Source organism: Phascolarctos cinereus, unplaced genomic scaffold, assembly GCF_003287225.1.
Source record: "Phascolarctos cinereus isolate Bilbo 61053 unplaced genomic scaffold, phaCin_HiC Scaffold_4;HRSCAF=312, whole genome shotgun sequence".
Lineage (NCBI taxonomy): Eukaryota > Metazoa > Chordata > Mammalia > Diprotodontia > Phascolarctidae > Phascolarctos > Phascolarctos cinereus.
In genome coordinates, this window is record NW_027555847.1 from 436,233,536 (window position 1) to 436,258,234 (window position 24,699).

At 35.3% G+C, this 24,699-nt stretch overlaps 1 long non-coding RNA gene across 2 annotated transcripts in view; it reads right to left on the bottom strand.

Moving 5' to 3' along the window:
- Positions 1-6,769: 6,769 nt before the first annotated feature.
- The window catches only part of LOC110214760 (uncharacterized), a 106,764-nt gene continuing 88,834 nt past the window's right edge, over positions 6,770-24,699 (bottom strand). The window contains exons 7-9 of one of the 2 annotated variants that reach the window (XR_002326368.2): positions 23,817-24,318; positions 21,125-23,004; positions 6,770-7,233 (exon numbers count right to left, since the gene is read on the bottom strand). This is a non-coding gene — a long non-coding RNA (uncharacterized LOC110214760). Of the gene's footprint in view, positions 7,234-21,124; positions 24,319-24,699 lie in introns of both variants that reach the window. The other variant, XR_002326367.2, reaches the window with a different exon arrangement.

Genomic DNA, 24,699 nt, shown 5'->3' on the forward strand with positions numbered 1-24,699 from the left:
TAGTTCCAAATTGTTTTCCAGAATGGTTGGATCAGTTCACAACTCCACCAATAATGCATTAGTGTTCAAATTTTCCCACGTCTTCTCCAACATTTATCATTTTCCTATTTTATCATGTTAGCCAAACTGAGAGGTGTGACATGGTAGCTCATAGTTGTTTTAATTTGCATTTCTCTAATCAATAGTGATTTAGAGCCATGTGACTACAGATAGCTTTAATTTCTTCATCTGAAAACTGCCTGTTCATATTCTTTGGTCATTTATCAATTGGGGAATGACTTGTATTCTTATAAATTTGACTTAGTTCTCTTTATATTTTAGCAATGAGACCTTTATCAGAGCACTGGCTGTGAAAATAATTTTCCAACTTTCTGTTTCCTTCTAATCTTGGTTGCATTGGCTTTGTGCCAAACTTTTTTTAAAGTTAATGTAATCAAAATTATCCATATTTCATTTCATAATGTTCTCTATCTCTTGTTTGGTCATCAGTTCTTCCATTCTCCATAGATCTGACAGGTAAATTATTCTTTGCTCTTCTAATTTGCTTATAGTCTCACCCTTTATGTCCTAATCATGGACCCATTTTGACCTTTTCTTGGTATATGTTGTAAGATGTTGATCTATGTCTAGTTTCTGCCCAACTGTTTTCCAGTTTTCCCGGTAGTTTTTGTTAAATAGTGAGTTGTTACCCCAGAAGTTGGAGTCTTTGGGTTTATCACACAGTAGATTACTATAGGCATTGACTATCATGTCTTGTGTATCTAACCTATTCCACTTATTCATCACTCTTTTTCTTACCCAGTACCAAGTAGTTTTGATTATTCTTGCTTTATAATACAGTTTCAGATCTGGAACAGCTAGCTAAGCCACCTTCCTTTCCATTTCTTTTCATTATTCTCCTTGATATTCTGGAACTTTTTTTCCTCCAAATGAGTTTTGTTATTATTTTTCTAGGTCTATGAAATAACTTTTGGTATTTTGATTGGTATAATACTAAATAAGTAAATTAGTTTAGGTAGAATTGTCATTTTTATTATTTTAGTTTGGCCTGCCCATGAGCAACTGTTTTTTTTTCCAATTATTTAGATCTGACTTTGTGTGAAAAGTGTTTCATAATTGTGTTCATATAGTTCCTTGGTTTGTCTTGGCAAGTAGACTCCCAAATATTTTATGTTGTCTATAGTCACTTTAAACGGAATTTCTCTTCTTATCTCTTGCTATTGAGCTTTGTTTGTAATGTATAGAAATGCTGATGGTTTATGGGGATTTATTTTATATCCCGCAACTTTGCTGAAGTGGTTTATTATTTCAAGTAGTTTTTTTACTTGATTCTCTAAGATTCTCTAAGTATATCATCAAATCATCTGCAGACTGATAGCTTTGTTTCTTCCTGGCTTATTCTAATACCTTCAATTGCTTTTTTTCCCCTCTTATTGCTAGATTGAACATTTCTAGTACAATATTGAATAACAGTGGTGATAAACGGCATTCTTGTTTCATCCCTAATCTTATTGGAAAAGGTTCTAACTTATTCCAATTACATGTAATACTTACTGATGGTTTTAGGTAGATGCTACTTATAATTTTAAGGAAAATTCTAATTATTCTTATGCTTTCTACTGTTTTTAATAGGAATGGGTGTTATATTTTGTCAAAATCATTTTTCTGGATCTATTGAGATAATCAAATGATTTCTCTTATTTTGGTTATTCACGTGGTCAGTTATGCTATTTACTTGGCTGAAATTCTTTAAAAAATGTATTTGCACTTGGAGCCTCCAATTCTTCTCCTCTCATTGAATTATAAACCTTCTAGTCTCTGGATTCTAACCTCAGTATTTAATTGAAACTGCTCTCTCTAAAGTTACCAAAACTATTAGCTCTTTCTCAATTCTCAAGCTTTTTGACCACTATACATCTTTTTACATTGTTTATCACTTTTTCTCATAGATTTTTTCTCTTTTTTTAGGTTTTCATGATGCTATTCTTTCCTGATTCTTTTCCTATCTATCTGATCATTGTTTCTCAATCTCCTCTTCTGGAACTTCAGGCACACTCACCAACAATGGGTATCCCTTAGGTTGTCCATAACTCATGGATTTCATCCAGGGAGGCAAATCCTGTGGAGAAGAGTCTGCCTATCAACAGCAAGGTACAGAGAGGGGGGAAACAGCATTGTGGGACAAGTTAATTACCCTATCACTTTGACTATCATCTCACCTCAGTTTCTCATGGAAATAATATTCTAGGATGCTGAACTTGAGAGCTCTGGAATTACCAATACTTTAAGTCCGGTGTCACCATCATTCTGTAAAGAAATCTCTGCACAGAGTCAGTCTGGCAACTATTCCTGAAGATAAAATACTTACAACTACTGAAGATTCAGAAATAGAATCTTGTTTCCACCAAAGTCCTTATCAGTACCAAATTGTTCTGCATTAGAAACTGACATCATTTTATTATTGGAAATATCATTAAAGAAGAGCCATTAATATCTTCTTTGTCACTGCTCCCTTAGGACCATTGGACTGTCATCTGACTTGTGAATTAAGCCTTCCACTATTATCTCTTCCATTAGAATGTGAGCAATGTTAGAGCAGTGACTTTCTTTTTTAGTTGATTTTTTAAAGTAGTGACTTTCTTAATTTTCTGTTTGTATTACCAGAGCTTAGCACAATGCTGTGCATATAGTAACTGCTTAATAAATTACTTCTTTTTAAATTCATTCATTCCTTCATTCATAGCTGTCCTCATTTGTTTTCCCTCTGTATTATGTTACTTGCCAATCTCATTAGCTCCCAATGGTTTAATTATCATCACTATGTATACGATTCCTAAATCTGTGTATCTCTTGCTAACATTCCTTCTGAGGTCTAGTCGTACTTCAAAAACAGCCTCTTAGGACAACATTGTCAATAAACCCATATCTGGAAGCTCAAAAGGAAATATGAACTGGTCTGAAGCCCAAAAAGCCTTCTTGGAAGAGCTCAGGAAGGATTTTAAAAGTCAAATGAGAGCAGTAGAAGAAAAATTGGGAAAAGAAATGAGAGGCATGCAAGAGAGAGTCAATAGCTTGGAAAAGGAAGGACAAAAGTTAACTGTAGAAAACAAGCCCTTAAAAATACAATTGGCCAAATGGAGAAAGAGGTACAAATCTAATAGAAGGAAACAATTTGTTAAAAATTAGAATTGGGCAAATGGTAGCTAATGACTGTATGAGAGAGTGAGAATCAGTCAAACAGAAACAAAAGAATGAAAAAAATAGATGAAAACGTAATATACTTCTTTGGTAAAACAATTGACCTGGAAAATCGATCCAGGAAAGACAATTTAAAAATTATTGGTCTACCTGAAAATCACAATGAAAAAAAAAAGAGCCTGGACAGCATCTTTCAGGAAATCATCAAGGAAAACTGCCTCGAGGGCCTAGAACTAGAGGGTAAAAGAGCATAGAAAGAAACCACAGTCAGGATGACACAGGACCTTTCAACTTCTACATTAAAAGGGCATGAAATACAGTATTCCATAAGGAAAAGGAGCTTGGATTACAACCAAAGATCAGCTACCCAGCAAAAATGAGCATGATCTTTAAGGGGAGAAGATGGATATTCACAAAGTAGGGGACTTCCAAACCTTCTGATAAAAAGACCAGAGTTCAACAGAAAATTTGATCTTCGAATACAAGATTCAAGAGAGACATAAAAAGGTAAATGGGATGGAAAGAAACAACAATATGTTATTAATGAGGGCAAACTGTTTACATCTCTACAAGGGAAGATGACATTTGGAACTCCTGAGAACTGTATTGTTATTACAACCTGTTAAAGGGGTATTCATAGAGGGGATTGGTATAAATTAACTTTGATGTAATGATTTTAAAAAAAATCTAATCAAGCGGGTGAAATGGATCCAAGGAAGTAGATTAATCAGATCTAAGAAAATGGACTGAGAGAAAAGGAAAGGAGGAGGCAGACAAAGTTAAATTATGTAAGAGGAAAAGGCCCAAAAACATATTACACTAGAGGGAAAGAAGGAGGGAGATCAGCAATTGTTTGAACCTTATTCTCATCAGTTTTGGCTCAAGAAGGGAATAACATAATCAGTTAGGTATAGAAATCTAACTTGCCTTATAGGCAGTAGGAAGGAAAAGATGAAAAAAAGGAGGTGAGATAGAAGGGAGGGAAGAAGTAGTAAAGGTAAAGGGGAAGAAAAAGAAGGGGACTAATAGAAGGGAGTTAGGACTGAGGAGGTGGTGGTCAAAAGCAAAACATAGTGAGGAGGGAAAGGGGAGAAAGAAATGCATAAACAAGGGGTAAATAGGATGGATAAAAAGACACAGATAGTAATCATAAGTGTTAATGTGAATGGGATGAACTCTCCCATAAAACAGAAGCAGATAGCAGAATGGATTAAAAACCATAATCCTACAACATGTTGTTTACAGGAAACACATTTGAAATAGAGGGGCACACACAGAATAATGGTAAAAGGCTGGAACAGAACATATTATGCTTCAGCTGAAGTAAAACAAAAAAAAAAGCAGGGGTAGCAATCCTGATCTCAGACAAAGCAAAAGAAAAAGAGATAAAGAAGGAAACTACATCCTGCTAAAAGGCACCATATACAATGAAGTAATATCATTACTAACCACATAAGCACCAAATAGTATAGCATCGAAATTCTTAGGGAAGTTCAGGGAGTTACAGGAAGAAATAGTCAGCAAAACTACACTAGTGGGGTACCTCAAATTCCCCCTCTCTGTACTACATAAATCTAACCACAAAATAAACAAGAAAGAAGGAGGTGAATAAATATTAGAAAAGTTAGGTATGGTGGACCTCTGGAGAAAATTGAATGGGGATAGAAAGGAATATACTTTTTTCTTGGTGGTCCATGGCACATACACAAAAATTGACCATATGCTAGGGCATAAAAACCTCACAATCCAATGCAAAAATGCAGAAACATTGAATGCACCCTTTTCAGATCATGATGCAATAAAAATTATATGTAATAAGGAACCATGGAAAGATAGACTAAAAAATAATTGGAAACTAAATAATCTAATCCTAAAAAATGAATGGGTCAAACAACAAATCATAGAAATAATCAATAAATTAGTTCAAGAGAATGACAATAATTAGATAATATACCAAAACTTACAGGATTCAGCAAAAGCAGTTCTTAGGAAAAGTTTTATATCTCTAAATGCTTACATGAATAAAATAGAAAAAGAAGAGATCAATGAATTGGGTATACAACTAAAAACACTAGAAAAAAGAACAAATTAAAAATCCTCAATTAAACACCAAATTAAAAATACTGAAAACCAAAGGAGAATTTAATAAAATTGAAATTAAAAAATCCTCTTACACCTCTTAAACTGGGTGTTCCATAGGCACCTCAAACTTAGTATGTTCATAATGAAATTCATTATCTTTTCCTCAATTCCTTATCCTCTTACTATCTCCCCTAATACTGTTGAGGGCACCAATATACTTCTATTCACTCAGGCTTATAATCTCAGAATTGCCTTTACCTCCTCATTCACATCTTCAATTTGTTGTCAAGTCTTATCATTTCTATCTTCACCACATCTTGTATGTTTGCTTTTCTCTGCTCTGACAAAGCTGATACCCTGGTGCATGCTTTCATTACCCCATATTATAACAGATTTCTGGTAGACCATCCTGTCTCAAATCTCTGCCATCTTCAGTCCATAATCTACTCATTTCTCAAATTGATTTTCCTAAAGGAGAAGCTTGACTGTTTCAACCCAGTACTCAATAAATTACACTATCTTTTTTAAAGTCATCTGTTTGGCATTAAAATCATTAACAATCTTGCTCTTTTCTACTTTTCTAGACTTCTTAAAATTTTGCTCTCCTTGTCCTCTAAAGTATAACTACAATAGCCTTCTTATTGTTCCTCACAATTCTCAAATATCTGACTTTTTACCTTTTCATTGGCAGTCCCCTCATTCATGAAATGTTCTTCCTCCTCAGATTGGTATTCTGTTTTCCCTGAGTTGTTTTAAAATTTAGTTCTAACCCCACCATCTGTTTGAGAATTTTCTCCCACCTATCATCACCACCACCACTTCCCATTGATGTTGCCTTCCCTTTTGTTTTATTTTTTTAAAGGAATTCCTCAAATTTCTCTCTTTTCACTAATCTCTCACTTTTACTATAGCCTCTTTTTTCCAACCTATGTCCTTGGGGACTGCATATTCTTTGTTTTTTAGAATATATTATCCAGTTACATTACATGCTATGGTTTCTGGGAAGTACAGAATAGTGTTGTGCTATGCAAATTTACTTTTCTTTCCATTTGACAGTCTTTATCCTAGTCATTTGTGGTATTAGAATTGTCAAATTTAACAATTTTGTGTGTTAGAGTTTGAAGTACATATTCTTTTCTTTTTATTGATGTGATCTATGGATTTTTTTCTATTGGTGCTTTTTTTTTTGTATTCACAAATTCCAGGCAGTTTTTTCATATTATTTCTATAATTATTGTGGGCAAGTTTTTGACTGTTCATATGTTTCTGGAAGGACCATGATTTCCTTTCCATCTTTTTTTATTGATTTATTTTGATTTATCAATAATCACTTCCATATGCTTTTGAGTTTAAAATTTTTCTCCCCCTTCCTCCCCACCACCCTCCCCAAGATGGCACACAATATGATATAGGCTATATACATATATATATAATATATATAATATATATAATATATATATATATATATAAATAAAATACACATTCTTATTAAACATATTTTCAGATTAGTGTTGTAGTAAGTAAAAATTAGAACCAATAAGAGGAACCACCAGAAAGAGGAAACAAAACTCAACAGAGGAGAAAACAAATAGCAAATGGTATGCTTCGATCTGCATTCAAATTCCATAGTTCTTTCTTTGGATGTGGATAGTATTGTTCATCCCAAAGGGACCATGATTTTTAAGTTGTCTTTATATGTCCTTACTGAGATCACCATTTTTGCTTATGAAAACATCAATGCATTGCTTTCATGTAATTGATTTTGGTTTTTCTTCCACCTTGGCCTCCACTTCTGTAGATTTGTATTCATAATATCATGCTCTCTCTTTACATCTTTGGAGAGATTTTGAATTCTTCTTATAATTTGTGCTGTGTAGACCATAAATTATGCCATTTGTTCCTTTCTAACTTCTCTCATCTTTCCTACTATTCTCTTGAAGTATTCTCAACAACCTGCAGAAAAGAGAGATGTATCTCTTAACTTTTATACTTTATGCTATTGGAAATGTGATGACCCAAACCCCCCTTCAAATAACGTTTTTTAATTAACATAAGGCCATGATTAATTTTAAAATGCATAAATACAGTGATTTATAGCTTACAAAATCTTTATGAGGCATGAAACTCTTTGATTGTGTGAAGAAGGGAATAGCTGATTTGCTTGCCAAAAAGGTTTGTCTTGCCCCTGTGAACATGAGATAGCTGCAGGAATTTCATGAAAAATTACTCTAACAATGACTCCATCAAGTTTCAGGAGCTCAGACGCTCAGGAACAAGTTGAGGTGGCAGAAAAGTTGTATATATGTTAACAAACTTCACGGTATGAGAAGGAATAGGGTGGACCCAGAGGGACTATTACACTCCTTTCCACAGCCACACACACATACTTTGACCATGCAATTGGAAAGACCAGACCAGTAGAAGACAATATACACATCAATGACTAGAGAGGTACACAGTGAAGACAATGATGGAAAAATACAGAGACAGAAAAGTGTTACAATGTGGTCAATTAAGACAAAAATATCTTTCAAGGAGTGACATGTTGAACAAGAAAATGATACTGCTTATGAACTCAAAAAAGGAATTCTAATAACTAGCAGGTACAGATTGACCATTTGGCTATACCTGTGCCTCACTTTTATCACACTCTGAATTCCAACCAAATATTTCCCTGAACTTTGTGTGTCCTTGCAAAATATTATATTTCAGGCTATTTGGGGGGCAGGGGAAATTGGGGGAAGATATTTTATACTGATTATTCTTATTCTAGCACCTTAGTAAAGACCTTTGCTCTAAGCTAATTATGGCTACTGGTTCAATGCGAAACATACTGATCGTGGCTTGTTAGTCATAGCACTAGAAAACTCCAGCAACCCTCATGGTTAACTGCAGAAACCAGATGGGAGAAGTAATTAGCCACCATTTGGAAATAGAATTCACCAGTATGAGTGGGAGTTGAGGTAGTGAGTCCTGAGGCAGTGTTACAGTACTAATATTGAACACTGCATTTTTCCAATGTTTTATTGTTTCTTAATATTGAATTTATTTGCAATGCTCTAGCTGTGTTTATTGGCCTACATAAGATATTTTCTTCACTTTGCACATATTATACATTTCTCTCATACTTTTCTGAATAGGTGATATTCATTTTTACTTAGAGTAAGGAAATAATAATATCATCAATATTATACTGTTTCATTTAAGTACCTTAGTGAATTTAGCCATTTTCCAATTACTGGGCATGTACATATTCCCAGACTTTTGTTCTCACAAGTAATATGCTAGGAATATTTTGTGTGTGTGTATATATATATATATATATATATATATATATATATATATATATGTATGCATATATGTATATATATGCATGTATGCATGTATGCATATGAATATGTATATGCATATATATGTATATGTCTTTTCTTTCAGTCAACAACTTTCTTTGTAAATTCCTAGCACTGCCTACTGTCCACTGTTCCAGTACATTCTCTAAGCTTATCTTTCATTAGTCTTCAATATGCATGACACATTCTATTCAAACTGAATGAATTGCTATTCTCTGAAGGATTTTCTGGGCCTTCTGCTCTATGCATCTTTACCTAAGCCATTCTGTTTAACTGCATGAAGTGTCTCCTTTCTTATCTCTGCTTATTAAAATCTTGTATATTTTTAAGGTCAAATTCAAATGCTACTATCTTCAAAATTTTCCTGATCTTCATCCATGAGGATCCCATACTCTTCCGAAATCCCAAGCCACCTTTTTTTCACATGTATAGCACCTAACATAGCTTACCTTATATAATAGCTGTCTAGATTTGTTTTTTTTCCCCCCACAGTTAGAAATGTCAATGGATCTGTGACTTTTTAAGGTACTCTTTGCAGGGAGCTTAAAAATAGTGCTATTTTGTTTTTCCTCCTCTGTCCTCTTTTCCCTCATCCAGATATATCTTTCACTCCAAAAGTAGAAAGGAAATGAAAACTTGGGGCCAAGGTCTATCTATATAAAAAAAAATCCCTTCATCATCTAATGAACAGTCTGTTGATGATTGCCACCTCTGTACTTAGTTAGACTGATCTTTGGAAAGCAGGCAAATCCTGGGGCCTGGATTTTACTTTAAGTCTTTGCATAGAAACTATCAATTCCTGTGCTGCTTGAATAGTTCCCCAAAACACAGTGTCACCTCTACCCCATAAGAGATTATTGAAGATGAAATAGATTGAAAACTTCTTGAAGGAAAGAACATTTGTGTCACCTTAAGATTTAGCAGCCTAGTACCTTGCATATGGAATTTTGATGCTCTGTTGGTTCAGTCATGTCCAAATCTTTATGATCCCATTTTGAGGTTTCCTTGGCAAGTATACTAGTTTGCCATTTCCTTCTCCAGTTCATTTTACAGATGAGGCACTAAGACAAACAAGGTTAAGTGACTTGCCCAGGGTCACACAGCTTAATAAGTGTCTGAGGCAAGATTTGAGGTCAGGAAGATAGAGTCTTCCTGATTCCAAACCCAATGCTTTATTTACTATGAAAACATGATGCTCTGGACATGGTAGATGCTTAATAATTATGTGTTAAATTAAACTGAAATAAATTTAATATGCTTATACTTAATTATATATTTAATAAAAGTCTATAGCTTAGCATGAAACTTGAAATTGGGCAATAAATTAAGTTAGTTATCAGTTTCTTCTTTAAATCTAGTTGGAAGAGTTACTCCATTTTCTATTCTTGAACATTCTACTGATTCTTTTTTTTAGTACTTGAGGTTTTTTTTCCCCCTAGCTTCGCTTTTTCAATATCCCCAGAATGCCCAAGTTCAAATCAATATATTCATAACACTTCCTTAGAGCTGTTTTGTAATATCATAAATGACAAGATAAACCTACAGATTAAAAAATTGGTTTCTAAAAGTTAGATTTAGACCTTCATTTTTCTCATTATTTGTTTGAATTGGAAAAGTCAGAAGAGGCATCCAAAAATCATTCAAATATTCCTTATTTGTTTTCCTTCATAGAGGTCCACTCCTAGGGCAAATTTTAAAGTAGCAGACACTTATCTAGGGCAACCCTTCTAGCTACCTTATTTCCAACTCTCCCATTAGCACACCTATCCCACAGCATGACTTTTATATGCCCCTTCCTAGATAACTACCTCAGGGCCTAGACAAGTTTCTTCCTTGTTTCCTTTTACTGATGGTCAGGTGACTGACAACTAAATTGATAAGTGATTTATACATATGGGATATTTGCCAATTAATATATTTCCATTTTAATAGGTACCTTTAACAAATCCTTTGGCACTCCAAATAGGAATAGAAAATATTTTTCAGTTAGGATTTCTAGCCCTGTGGCTGACCTTGTGCAGAGATATTCTGAGGTCTTTTTTGTCTTCTGCTGATCTTTAAATCACACTATTCATATAGCAGCCCACTCTGGCATCCTAAGCCCTATACCTCTAGAAGGAGAATGGAATTTCTTTTTTGTGGGGGTCTAGGCAATGGGGTTAAGTGACTTGTTCAGCATCACACAACTAGTAAGTGTCAAGTGTCTGAGGTCGAATTTGCACTCAGGTTCTCCTGACTAAAGGAGTGGTGCTCCCTAACTGCCCTGATTAATTTCATTTTTGAGCATTCATTCAGATTTCATTAGCTGCCTACACAACACAAAAATAGCCAATTTAAATGTGAGTAGCACAATGTCCTGTAACTTTCTAAAGCTTCCCCAAACCTAAATGCTTAAAAGAAACCTTCATGTACCAGACATGAAATACTTACAATGAAATACACAATGTAAAAAAAAAACAAAACAGAATCCCATTGAAAGGGAAAAAAAGTTGCATAAATTAACACCAGGTAGGTTTAATTTTTAGAGTATACATTTAGCATGCTTATCTTCTATCAATTCTATCTCATTACACTGAATGCAAGAAAGCCCAAAGGATAATGATTTGAGGTCTAGCTGTAAAGACTTCCAAGAAAGTAATTCTATTTGGATGTCCCTGAAACTGCAAATAGTGGCAGATCCTGATTTTACTCATCTACATAATAGAATGGAGGAGGTGGAATTGAATATTTGGACAGTACAGAAGACATGTGTGGTACAGCACTCAGAATCACTGGCTGGAGGGAAACACAACATCAGACATGTATTCATAGTATCAGAGATGAAAATGAAATTGAACTGAGGCCAGTCCTGCTCTCCTTTAGGTATCATAGCAAAGCTAAACATCTTCTAAGATTAGATGACAGAGGATATCCATCAGGTTTATCTCATGAGTTTTTGCTTTAGTGGAAGGAGAAGCATATAAAAAGTGAGTAAAATTCCCATAGTGATTGTCAGAGAAAACACATACACAAGGCCACAAACTATGAGAATCAAGTGAACTAATAGTTATTAAGCACCTACTATGTGCCTGGCACTGTGATAATTCTTAGAGGTACAAAGAAGTCAAAAAATAACAAAGTCCTTGCTTTCAAGGAGCTCACAAGCCAAACCAATACAGAAAAATATAAAGATAGAATGAAGACTTATCTAATTATGTAAAATAATACAAAGTACATTGAATAAGTATTACAATAAGAAGCAACATGAACCAAAATAACCTAACAAAAAAGAGACTCCATTGGACTCCTTAGGGATCATAAGTCAACAGAAAGAGACTCCAGAATGATTCAAAAGAGATATGCAACTGTTAAGTAAAGTAGGAAGGAACTTTAGGAGATAGAGTTCTCAAAACAGAAGTTAAAATCACAACTAACAGAGTAGGAAAAACTAAATTCATGATGAGGTATTTCTCCAAAGAAGTAACTGGTTTGGAACACAAAAATAATGATGTATGTCCTTTTCCTTTTTTTATGATCTCTTTGGAATACAGGCCTAGTAGTGGTATTCCTGGATAAAAGGGTATGCACAATTTTAAAGCATAATTCCAAATTGCTCTCCGGAATGGTTGAATCATATTCACAACTCCACCAGCAATGCATTACTGTTCTCATTTTTTTCACATCTTTTCCAACATTTTCCTTTTCCTTTTCTGTCGTTTAAGTCAATCTGACAGGTGTGAGATGGTACCTGAAGGTTGTTTTAATTTGCATTTCTCTAATCATTATTGATTTAGAGCATTTTTTCATATGATAATGGATAGCTTTAATTTCTTCATCTGAAAAAATGCCTGTTCATATCTTTTGACAACTTATCAATTGGGGAATGACTCGTATTCTTACAAATTTGAATTAATTCCCTATATATTTTAGAAGTGAAGCCTTTATCAGAAACACGGACTGTAAAAATTGTTTCCCAGTTTTCTGCTTTCCTCCTAATCTTGGTTGCTTTGGTTTTGTTTGTGCAATCCAAGCGTTCCTGATGAAAAGACCAGAGGTGAATAGAAAATTTGACAGTCAAACATGAGACTCAAGAGAAGTATAAAAATATATACATGAAAAAGTAATACTAAAGGGATTAAACTATTTGCATTCCTATAGGGAAAAAAAAACACATGTAACTCCTAAGAACATTATCAATACAGGGGTAGTTAGAAGGAATTTATATAGACAGAGGCCATGATTGTGAGTTGATAATGCTAGGGAGATCTACAAAATTAAATGTAGGGGTAAGAAAAAAGGATGCTCTAGGAAAAGGGGGAAAGGAGAGGTAGAATGGAGAAATTTTCTTCACATAAAAGGGGCATGCAAGGAAGAGATTTTATAGTAAAAGAAAAAAATGGGAGGGGGTGACAGTGCTTGAATATCACTTGCATTGGAATTGATACAAAGAGGGAAGAATACACACACACATAGACATGCATACATACATACATACATACACATTCAAATGAGTATTGAAATCTTTCTAACCTGATAGGAAAGGGGCTAAGAGTTATGGGCTGGAGGAGGGAATGATAAAAGTAAAGGCAGACTAAGGAAGCCAGTGGGCAGAAGCAAAACAGACTTTTTATTTATTTTTTTTAATAATTACTTAATTTATTTTTATTTTTCAACATTCACTTCCATAAGATTTTGAGTTTTAAGCTTTCCCCCCATCCTTCCCTTCCCCCCTTCCCAAGACAGCATGCAATCCAATGTAGGCTCTATATATACATTCATATTTTCACATTAGTCATGTTTTAAAGAAGAATTAGAACTGATGGGAGGAACCATGAGAAAGCAGAAACAAAACAAAACAAAACAAAACAACAAAAGTAGAGCAAATAGTAAGCTTCCATTTGCATTTAGACTCCAAAGTTCTTTCTCTGGATGTGGGTAGCATTTTCCATCATGAGTCTTGCATTGCTGAGAACTAAGTCTATCAAAATCAGTCATGGCACAATGTGACTGTTACTGTGTAAAATATTCTCCTGGTTCTGCTCATTTCACTTAGCATCAGTTTGTATAAATTTTTCCAAAATTGTAAACAACACATTGTAGTGGTATGCTTCTCAATCTATTCCGCTATCTGCTTCCGTTTTGCAGAAGAGTTCAGCACATTCACGTTCACAGTTATGATTACTGTGTTTTTCTCTCCATCTTTTTTCTGTTTATGCTTTTTTCTCTCCTTTTTCTTTCCCTCCTCACTAGAGTTTTGCTTTCCATCCCCACTTCCCTCAGTCTGCCTGCCTTCTATCAGCCCCCTCCATTTTCTTCTCCTTTACTCTTTCAACTTCTTCCTTCCCTTTTATCCACCCCCTTCCCTTCCTTTCCCCTTTTCCCTCCAACTTTCTATAGAGTAAGTTAGATTTCTATACCTGATCATGTTACTTCCACTTTGAGCCAAATCTGATGAGAGTAAGGTTCAAACAATGTTTGTGTCCCTCCCTTCTTTCCATCTATTGTAATAGGTTTTTGTGCCTTTTCACATGACGTAATTTACTTTGTCTGCCTCCTCCTTTCCTTTTCTCCCGAAACAATCCATTTTCACCACTGAATTAGATATTTTATCATCACATCAAAATCAACTTATACCCATGCCCTTTGTCTATGTATACTCCTTTTAAATGTCAAAATAACAATACAGTTCCCCAGAGTTACAAATTCCATCTTCCCTTATAGGGATGTAAACAGTTTGCCCTTATTAATAACGTGTTGATTTTTTTTCTTTCCTGTTTATGTTTTTATACCTATCTTGAGTCTTTTATTTGAAAATCAAATTTTCCATTAAACTCTGGTCTTTTCATCAGGAAAGTCTGGAAGTCTCCTATTTCACTGAATGTCCTTCTCCTCCCCTGAAAGATTATGTTCAATTTTGGTGGGTAGTTGATCCTTGGATGTGACCCAAGCTCCATTGCCTTATGGAATGTCATATTCTAAGCCCCCAATCTTTAATTTAGAAGTTACAAGGTCCTGCTTAATCCTGATTGTGGTTCCATGATATTTAAATTGTTTCTTTCTGGTTGGTGGCAGTATTTCTCTTTGATATTATAATTTTGGAATTTGGCTACAATATTTCTTGATGTTTTCCATTTGGGATCTCTTTCACGAGGTGATCAGTGGATTCTTTTGATGACAATTTTACGTTCTGATTCTAGGACCTCAGAGCAGTTTGATGATTTCCTGCAAAATTCTGTCCAGACTCTTTTTTCATCATGATTTTCAGGTATAAATTGTGTTTCTTGGATCTATTTTCCAGGTCAGTTGTTTTACCAGTGAGGTAATTTTTGTTTTCTACTTTTTAAATTTTTTTTTTGTTTCTGTTTGACTGATTCTTGACACCTTATTGAGTCATTAGCTTCCACTTGCTCAATTCTAATTTTTAATGATTTGTTTCCTTCTATTAGATTTTCTACCTCCTTTTCTACTTGGCCAATTCTAATTTTTAGGGAATTGATTTCTTCAGTGTACTTTTTTCCCCTCATTTGGCCAATTGTATTTTTAAGAACTTGTTTTCTTCAGCGGACTTTTTTTCCATTTGGCCAATTTTATTTTTAAGGGTTTTTTTTTGCTACAAGTCAATTTTTGTCCTTCCTTTTCCAAGCTATTGACTCTCTCTTGCATACCTCTCATTTCCTTTCCCAATTTTTCTTTTCCTTCTCTTATTTGACTTTTAAAATCCTCCTTGAGCTCTTCCAAGAAGGCTTTTTGGGCTTGAGACCAGTTCATATTCCCCTTTGAGGTTTTGGAGGTGGGTGTATTGATATTGTTGTTCTCTTCTGAATTTGTGCCTTTATCTTCCCTATTCCCATAATAAGAATCTATAGCCATCATCTGCTTCTGCTTTCTACTCATGGTGTTTGCCTATTTTTTGGCTTTTAAAGTTGAGCTCTCCTGCTGGAGTGCAGGGGGCACCAGCCCAAGCTTCTTGTGCTGGGATCTGGGAACCTGGTCAGTGGCTTTGTATGCTGAGGCCTTAAGTGCTGGTGGCTGGAGGCTCAGGATAGGAGTGGAGAGTTTGGCCCCTGGAGGATGCCTGCTCCCCTGAGCTTTTTTTAAAGCACTTGAATGTTTGGCTGCTGGAGGATGTCTGCCAGCCTGGAGTTGTGCTGAAGCACCAGGAGATTCAGCTGCTAGAGAATGCCAGTACACACAGTGCTTTTCCAAGCTGTTGTTTACCAGTTTCCCTGCCTGTGCTGAGGCACTTTGGGGTCCTGGTGTTGGTGCTTGCCTGTTCTATCACCTACTGCTCAGGATCTCCCCCTGGTTTGCTGAGGTGGGTCTTACCACTGGTTTGCTGGGATGCCTCCCATCCTTCACTGTTCCCTGTCCCCCAGAGCAAGAGGGGCCTTTCCCATTAATCCCTCAAGCTTCCTGGGCTACAAGATTGCTGCATTCTATCTTTCTGCTGACTTAGCTATTCTAGGGTTTTTCCTGAGGCACTATTTTCTAGGCTTTCAGAGGTTAATAAGGAAGGGTAAGAGCACCTTACTCTTCCATCTTGGCTTCCAAAAGTTCCATAAGTTCTAGAAACTGGATATAGTTACTTTTTTTCTATCTTGCTATATGTTATTTTAAAAGTCTTCAATGATCATTCTTGCATTCTTCTATGCATGGACTTTGCCAGGAGGAACTCTAATCAAATATGTGTTAATATTGTAGAAGAAAAATAAGGGGAAAACAGTTTATTCAACATGGTTAGTCGTCTTCATAATTGAATTGGATTGACTACATGGTTTACTCAAACAACTGCAGAGAAAGAACACTGAAAAGACTGAGCTACAAAACAATTTATGAGCTATGTAGATAAATGGCTTTTGTTAAGCAGACGTGATGATGATAAGCTTGCCAGGTCAGGTTTAAAGAGGCACTGTTGACATGGAAAGCACTAAGCCTCATTAAGTTTTGTAAATTCTAAAGTCTACCATAGGAATCTCATTATCATTGTAACTTCTGCATGTAATAAAATATTTTGACTGTCCTTTTCATTTACTAATTCCCAAAATATGTATTGAGCATCTACTAATTGCAAAACCCTATGCTATATGTGGTGGAGGGTACAAAAGTGAAGACACAACTTCTATATTCACAAAATTAAAAATTCAGTAGACAGCATGAGAGAGGTATACAAAAGACTGAGGCAGAATGTGTGTCCCAATTGAGGTTTGGATACCATAGTCATCACATCCAAATAGAGAGAGACAGAGAAGAATTAATGGAATAAATAAAACTTACAGTGGACTGTGAAAGATGATAATGATTCTGACATGTTGAAATGGAGGAGGAGGCCTTTTTTGATAGAGTAATATAATGAACAAACTTTTGGAAGGAGGGAATAATGGGGAAATATTTCAGTAATAATAAATTCTCCCAAGTTAAAGGAGGGAAAGGTTAGGTAATTATCATTAAAAATCTAGAAATAAGATTAAAAACTTAAGTTGGGATCATTGGCTTGAGTGGTGGACTTAGGAAATTGAACTTAATCCAGTAGATAATGGCAAATTATTCAAGGTTTTTTGGTAACTGATTAACATGGAAGAAAGTTATATGTAAAAGTGAATGGAGAGTATATGTGAAAGATTAGAAGGAGGAAGAGTTTGGTGGTGATATGGAGACTAGTTTAGATTCTATTGCAGTGTCATAAGTGACAGGTAATTAGGGCTCTATGTACTGTGGTGGTAGTTTAAATAGAAAGGAAGACAAACATAGAAGAGATATCAAAATGGTAGAACTAGAAGGATTTGCCATTTGAGTGAGGATGGGAGGAAAGGGAGATGGAAAGGTCAAAGATTATGTCTAGTCTGCTAGTCTACCCAAATGACAGAGTAACTTTGTCTCTAACAAAAATAGAGGAATCAGAGAAGTTTAAGAGATGATAAAGGATTTTGTTTAAAACATAGTCATTTGGGGTAGCTAGATGATGCACTGGATAGAGCACCAGCCCTGGATTCAGGAGGACCTGAGTTCAAATGCGGCCTCAGACACATAACACTTACTACCTGTGTGACCCTGGGCAAGTCACTTAACCCCATTGCCTAGCCAAAATTTAAAAAAAAATAAAAAATAAAACATAGTCATTTAGGAATTCATCCATTGCAAAAAGAGCATAAGTGAAGGAATTTAAAGTGAATTAAAATGATAATCTAAAGAGTGTAAAAAGAGAAGAAAAAGGACCCAAGTATATAACCTTGAGAATGAAATAAACCTGAGACTTAAAGACAAAGAATGGTAAGCAGGAAAAAAAAAACAGACTTATGTGGCACAGTCACATGATCAGCAAAATGTTAATGGTTGGTTTAAACATAAATCTCCCACTGAAATAAACTAAAAAAATTAAGTAATATGTCAACATATGAGGTATGTTAAGATGCACCAATAAGAAGACAAACACTCAAGGTGAAGTTCTCTGGAATAACAACCATAAGCCATTCTAACTAAAACTCCCATTTGCCACAAAATTCCCTTTGGTTACATATAGTACATATAGCCAGTTAGGATTATTTCAAGGTCTAACTATAGTGGCCCCTACCTGATAACCACATAGGATTGACTCACTTTGAACTCTGCCCATTTATCCAGAAATAGAAGAAAAATCCTGAAAGAGGATGTATACAAACCTGGCACCAAAGCACATAAACTAAATGTGACAAGAAATGAAGGAAAATATGAACAAGAATTTTTGAAAGACAATACAATAACTACATATCGTACTTCCAAGAAAATAGAACCAAGGAATCCCAGTGAATCAACTACCATAAAACAATAAGAAATTCCACAATGGTTCAAAAAATAAATAATAATTTTAAGAGAAGATACTAGAATGGAAATTAAGAACAAAGTCAGAGTTCTCAAAGACAAAATAAATAAAATGAGTAGTATTAGTCACTTAAAATTAGTATTTGAGAATATATCCATATTAGTAAAACTTTTGAAAATATGAACAATGGATTTTATAATGCAAAAATATATAAGGAAAAGAAGATATAACAGAAAGGAAGCAAAAATTAAAAAACTGAAAGAACATAATTTCTATACATAAGAAAAGCAAATTACTTTGAAGATATAATCCACAGAAATAATTTAAAGATCATTCTTGTCTCAGAAAACAATTAAAAGCCAAAAAATTAGAAATGGAAGGGGTGCCCATCAACTGGGGAATGTCTGAACAAGTTGTGCTATATGACCGTAATGGAATACTATTGTTGCATAAGAAATGATTACCAGATGGAATTCTGAAAGACCTGGAACGACTTATATGAACTGATGCTGAGTAAAGTGAGCAGAAACAGGAGAATGTTGTACATAGTAACAGCAAAATTGTGCAATAACCAACTTTGATAGATTTAACTCTTCTTAGCAATACAAGGATCAAAGACAATTCCAAAAGACTGATGATAGAAAATGCTATCCGACAGAGAAGGAAGTGGAGAGTCTGAATGCAAATGGAAGCATATTATTTTCTCTATTTTTTATTTCTTCTTTCTCATGTTTTTTTCCCCTTTTGCTCTGATTCTTCTTTACAACATTATTAATGTGAAAATATGTTTAATATGATTGTACATGTATCGCCTATATGAGATTACATACCATCTTGTAAAGGGAGGAGTGGAGGGAGGGGGCTAAAAATTTAGAACTCAAAATCTTATAGAAGTGAATATTGAAACTAAAAACAAATAAATATTTAAAGAAAAAGAAAATGAAAATAGTATGCTTCAGTCTGCATTCAGATGACATCAGTTGTTTCTTTGGAGGCGGATATCATTTTTCATCATGAGTCTTTTGGGATTCTCTTGGATCATTTTACCGGAGAATAGGTAAGTTATTTGCAGTTGTTCATTGTACAACGTTATTATTACCATGAACAGTGTTCTCTTGGTTCTGCTCATGTCATTTTGCATCAGTTCATTTAAGCCTTTCTAATTTTTTTCTAAAATCATTCTGCTTGTCATTTCCTATAGCACAATAATAACCAATTACAATCATATACCACAGCTGTTCAGTCATTCCCCAGTTGATTAGCACACTCTCAATTTCCACTTCTTTACCCTGATGTTTAATTATTTCTGCTGCTCTAAAGTTTACTTTGAAGCATTATTTTAAATTATTTGTGGGGGAATTTGGGAAAGCAAGATAAGTTCCTGCCTTATTCCTCCTTCTTCCTCATATCCTCTCACCAACAAAACTATCTCTATAAAAATTTGATAAGTTTTATATAAGGCATATTGGTGGGATCTTTGGTGAACATCGGATTGTGAGGTTTTTATGCCCTAGCACATGGTCAATTTTTGTGTAAGTGCCATGTGCCACTGAGAAAAAATTATCTTCCTTTCCATCCCCATTCAATTTTCTCCAGAGATCTACCACATCTAACTTTTATAAAATTCTTTTCACCTCCTCAACTTCTTTCTTGTTTATTTTGTGGTTAGTTTTATCTAGTTCAGAGAGGGGGAGGTTCAGGTCCTCCACCGGTATAGTTTTACTCTCTATTTCTTCCTGTAACTTCTTGAACTTCTCCTCTAAGAATCTGGATGCTATACCACTTGGTGAATATATGTTTAGTAATGATATTACTTCATTATCTCTAGTGCCTTTTAGCAGGATGTAGTTTCCTTCCTCATTTCTTTTAGTAAGATCTGTTTTTGCTTTTGTTTTGTCTGAGGTCAGGATTTCTATCCCTGCTTTTGTTTTTACTTCACCTGAAGAATAATATATTCTGCTTCAGCCTTTTACCTTTACCCTGTGTGTATCCCTCTGTTTCAAATGTATTTCTTATAAACAACATATTTTCAGATTATGATTTTTAATGCATTCTGCTATCCATTTCTGTTTTATGGGAGAGTTCATCCTATTCACATTCACAGTTACAATTATTATCTGTGTGTTTCTCTCCATCCTATTTCCCCCTACCCAGTTTATGCTTTTCTTTCTCCTTTTCTCCCTTTCCCTCCTCACTAGAGTTTTGCTTTTGACCACTGCATCCCTCAGTCTGCCTTGCCTTCCATTAGTCCCCTCTGTTTTCTTTGCCTTTTCCCTTACTACTTCTTCCCTTCCTTCTATTCCTCCTTCCCTTTTCTTTTCCCTTTCCCCTCTTACTGCCTATATGGCAAGTTAAATTTCTGTACCTGAGTATATTATTCCCTCCTTTAGCCAAATCCAATGAGAGTAAAATTCAAGCAATGCTCATCTCCCTCCCTTCTTTCCCTCTACTGTAATATATTTTTGTGTCTCTTCATGTGGTATAATTTACACTTTTCTACTTCCTCCTTTCCTCTTATACCATTACCATTCCTTTTCACCACTTCTTTAGGATTTTTATCATCACATCAAAGTCATCTTAAACCCACCTCCTCATTGTCTATTCCTTCTAAATGTCATAATAAAAATACATTTCTCAAGAACTATAAGTACCATATTCCCTTGTAAACAATTTACCCTTACTAAATAACATGTTGTTGTTTCTTTTCTTTCCTGTTTACCTTTTTATGCCTCTCTTGAGTCTTGTATTTGAAGATCAAATTTTCCATTCAGCTCTGGTCTTTTCATCAGGAAAATCTGGCAGTTGCCCATTTCACTGAATGTCCTTCTCCTCCCCTGAAAGGTTATGCTCAATTTTGCTGGGTAGTTGATCCTTGGATGTGATCCAAGCTCCTTTGCCTTATGGAATATCATATTCCAAGTCCTCTGATCCTTTAATGTAGGAGCTGCAAGGTCCTGAGTAATCCTGACTGTGGTTCCTTGATATTTGAATTGTTTCTTTCTGTTTGCTTGCAGGATTTCTACTTGACCTGATAATTCTGGAATTTGGCTGCAATATTGCAGTATTCAATTTGGGATCTCTTTCAGGAGGTGATTGGTGGATTCTTTTGATGACTATTTTGCCTTCTGCTTCTAGGGCCTCAGAGCAGTTTTCCTTGATGATCTCCTGAAAGATGCTGTCCAGGCTCTTTTTTCATCATGGCTTTCAGGTAAACCAATCATTCTTAAGTTATCTTTTCTGGATCTATTTTCCAGGTCAGTTATTTTGCCAATGAGGAATTTTACATTTTCTTCTATTTTTTCATTCCTTTGATTTTGTTTAACTGATCTTTGATGTCTCAGAGTCATTTGCTTCCAGATGCCCACTTTTAATTTTTAATGGTTTTCTTCGGTTAGCTTTTGTACCTCCTTGTTTGTTTAGCCCATTTTACTTTTTAGGGAGTTGTTTTCTTTGGTGTACTTTTTTGTCCATTTTGTAAATTGTGTTTTTAAAGGAATTGTTCAATTTTTCTTCTACCTACCTTATTTGACTTTTAAAATTCTCCTTGAGCTCTTCCAAGAATGCTTTTTGGGATTGAGACCAGTTCATATTCCCTTCTGAGGTTTCAGATATGGATATATTGACAATGTTATCCTTGCCTGAATTTGTTTTGATCTTCCCTGTCACCAAGATACTTTCTTATGGTCACTGTTTTTCTGTGTTGCTGCTAGCTCTTTTTTCTGGCTTTTTAAGTTGATCTCTGCTTCTGGGGCACAGGGGGCACTGTCCCAGACTTCTTGTAGGGGGGCTAGGGATCTGGTTACTGGTTTGCTGAGGTGGGACTTTCCACTGGCTTGCTGGGATGCCCTCTAACTTGTACTGGTCCCTTTCAGCCACAGAAAGAGAGACTTTTCCCATTAATCCCCCTAACCTAGGTAGCTAAAAGACTGCTGCATCTTATCCTTCTGCTGACTCTATTATTTCAAAATTTTTCCTGGGGCAATATTCTCTGAGTTTTTCAAGGTCAATAAAAGAAGATGAGAGTAACTTACTTCTTACTCCACCATCTTGGCTGCAGGAAGTTTAAATACGTGACTTTCAGACATTCAGTCTGTGGGCTAATAGCTCCTGGAGCAGTGCTGCCACTGCTGCCACCATTACTGCTGCTGATTCAGTCACTCCCAGAGCCTGTTCCTGGTTTGCTGATGCAGGGACTGCATTGGAATGCCCTGCAGCCCTGTGTTGGACTGAGCTTCTCTCTTACCCAGTTCTGACAGACCCCTCCAGCTGACCTTCTAAGTTGTCTCTGGCATCTGTGCACTGAGAAGACTGGAACTTGTCACTGCTGCTGGTGATTCAGTCCCCCAGAGTGGCTTTGCCTCTTCTGTGTCTGCTGCTGTGCCCTGAATGCTGGATACTACTCGGTTGTAGTGCAACAGACCTTTCCTGTCAGCCTTCCAAGTTGTCTTGGGCTGGAAATCTGCCTCACTCTGTCTCTTTGTGGTTTCTGCCACTTTAGAATTTGTTCAGAGTGCTTTTATAGGGATATCTGAAGAGATTTGGGGAGATCTCAGGCCAAGTCCCTGCTTTTACACCACCATCTTGACTCCAAGACCCAACCTTTGGTGAACATATAAGAGAGAATTAGCAACATTTCACAGTTTTCTACCATAAATGACATCTTTAGCATTACACAATTTATTGATACAAATAAGCAATATAAAATCTCACTGTTTATTATTTGATTATGATTTTTTAAAAAGATCCTTTGGGGTTCCTAATCTGGGAGCTGTGAATATTTTTGGCATTATTTCAATACAGTTTCCCTTGTAATCAGATAAATTATTTTATGCATTTAAATACATTATTCTGATAAAGGGTCCATTGGCTTTACCAGACTGCCAAATATACCTACTGTAAAAAAAAAAAAGTTAAGAACCCCAGCATTACCTGAATTAAATTGAATTGCAACCCTAATAGCTTTCCTATGACTAGGGAGCATTTCTGATTAAGATCAATATCAATAAATAGCAGAATTTTGTTTTTGAATAGCAGTGAGACAGTGCTTAAATGTGCTAAAGTTCTTCTGAGTTAACTCTGAATCACCACAGCAACGATAGGGCATTTATTCATTAAATAATAATTATATAAACTGCCCATTATGATAAAAACTCAATTATTTCCATTATCAATATTTATAGGGTCAAACTGGATTACTCTAATGCCAAATAAGAGTAAACTAAACATAAATGATATGATACATCAAATACTTGGGTTATTAATGGCTTCAACAAAATACTTTAGTAAAGTATTGCTTCACTGATTAAACAAGACACACAAAAAGGTTAGCCATCCCAAATCCTGAAATAACCCAATTGGTAAAACATATCTTTATCAATATATTGGATAACTTCAGTTTTTTTCCCACTTACTCAGACTAAAGAATGTACAGAGACTGTATACATTGTCAATTCCCGGCATGTTGTGAACACAGTTTACTGCCATGGATTCCTTTGGAGCAGTAAATAAAATAAACTTTCTCATTTGCATGATCCTTAATCATACTGTTTAACATGGTTTCTCAAGGCACAAAATTTTCATTGGCTGAAATCAAGAGGTTTTCTTTGCATGAATCATCTTGTAGGTGGCAATTAAGACTTCAAATGCTTGTTTTTAAATGGCATGAGGCTCCAAAAATGTGCCTTTGCCTCAGAGAACAATTTCCTGAGGGTTACCATATGACCAGAACATGTAGCAGATGTTCTCAAACAGGATATGTCGACCTTTTTAAGCCTGAAGAGACCTGTGGTGGTTGTGGCAGCTAATTCCTATCGGATTTTTAGATTAAGCAGTTGGATATAGGAAACTGCTTTCTGTTAAGTGGTCTGCAAGGCTTTGAGTTAGGTGTGCTTCTGTTCATCCAGGTTACTGGCCCTGAAAGCAGAGTAAAACACAGATCTTAATTCAGTTAGCAATTCCCAGGAGTGATAGTTTTACAATTTAAAGGAAACAATTAGAGACCAGGCTATAGATCAGATTGGAACTCAATCCTTATTGATCTTAATGTAAAGTATGCACAGTGCATAGTAGGCAAAACAGTGTAAAAATATCTCTCCTTCATAAAGAACATTTTTCTTGGGGGAAATCATGTGACATATCAGTATCCATGAAATTTCACTGTAAGTTTCCTGTCTTGCTAAAACTGGGGCAGTTGCTGAGAAAAGAAGGCCTTTGAAATGTGTGTAAAGCAGAAATCATTAAGCTGACAGAGAACTAAAATCATGCCCAATGGGAATGCTGGCGTGTACACTCACT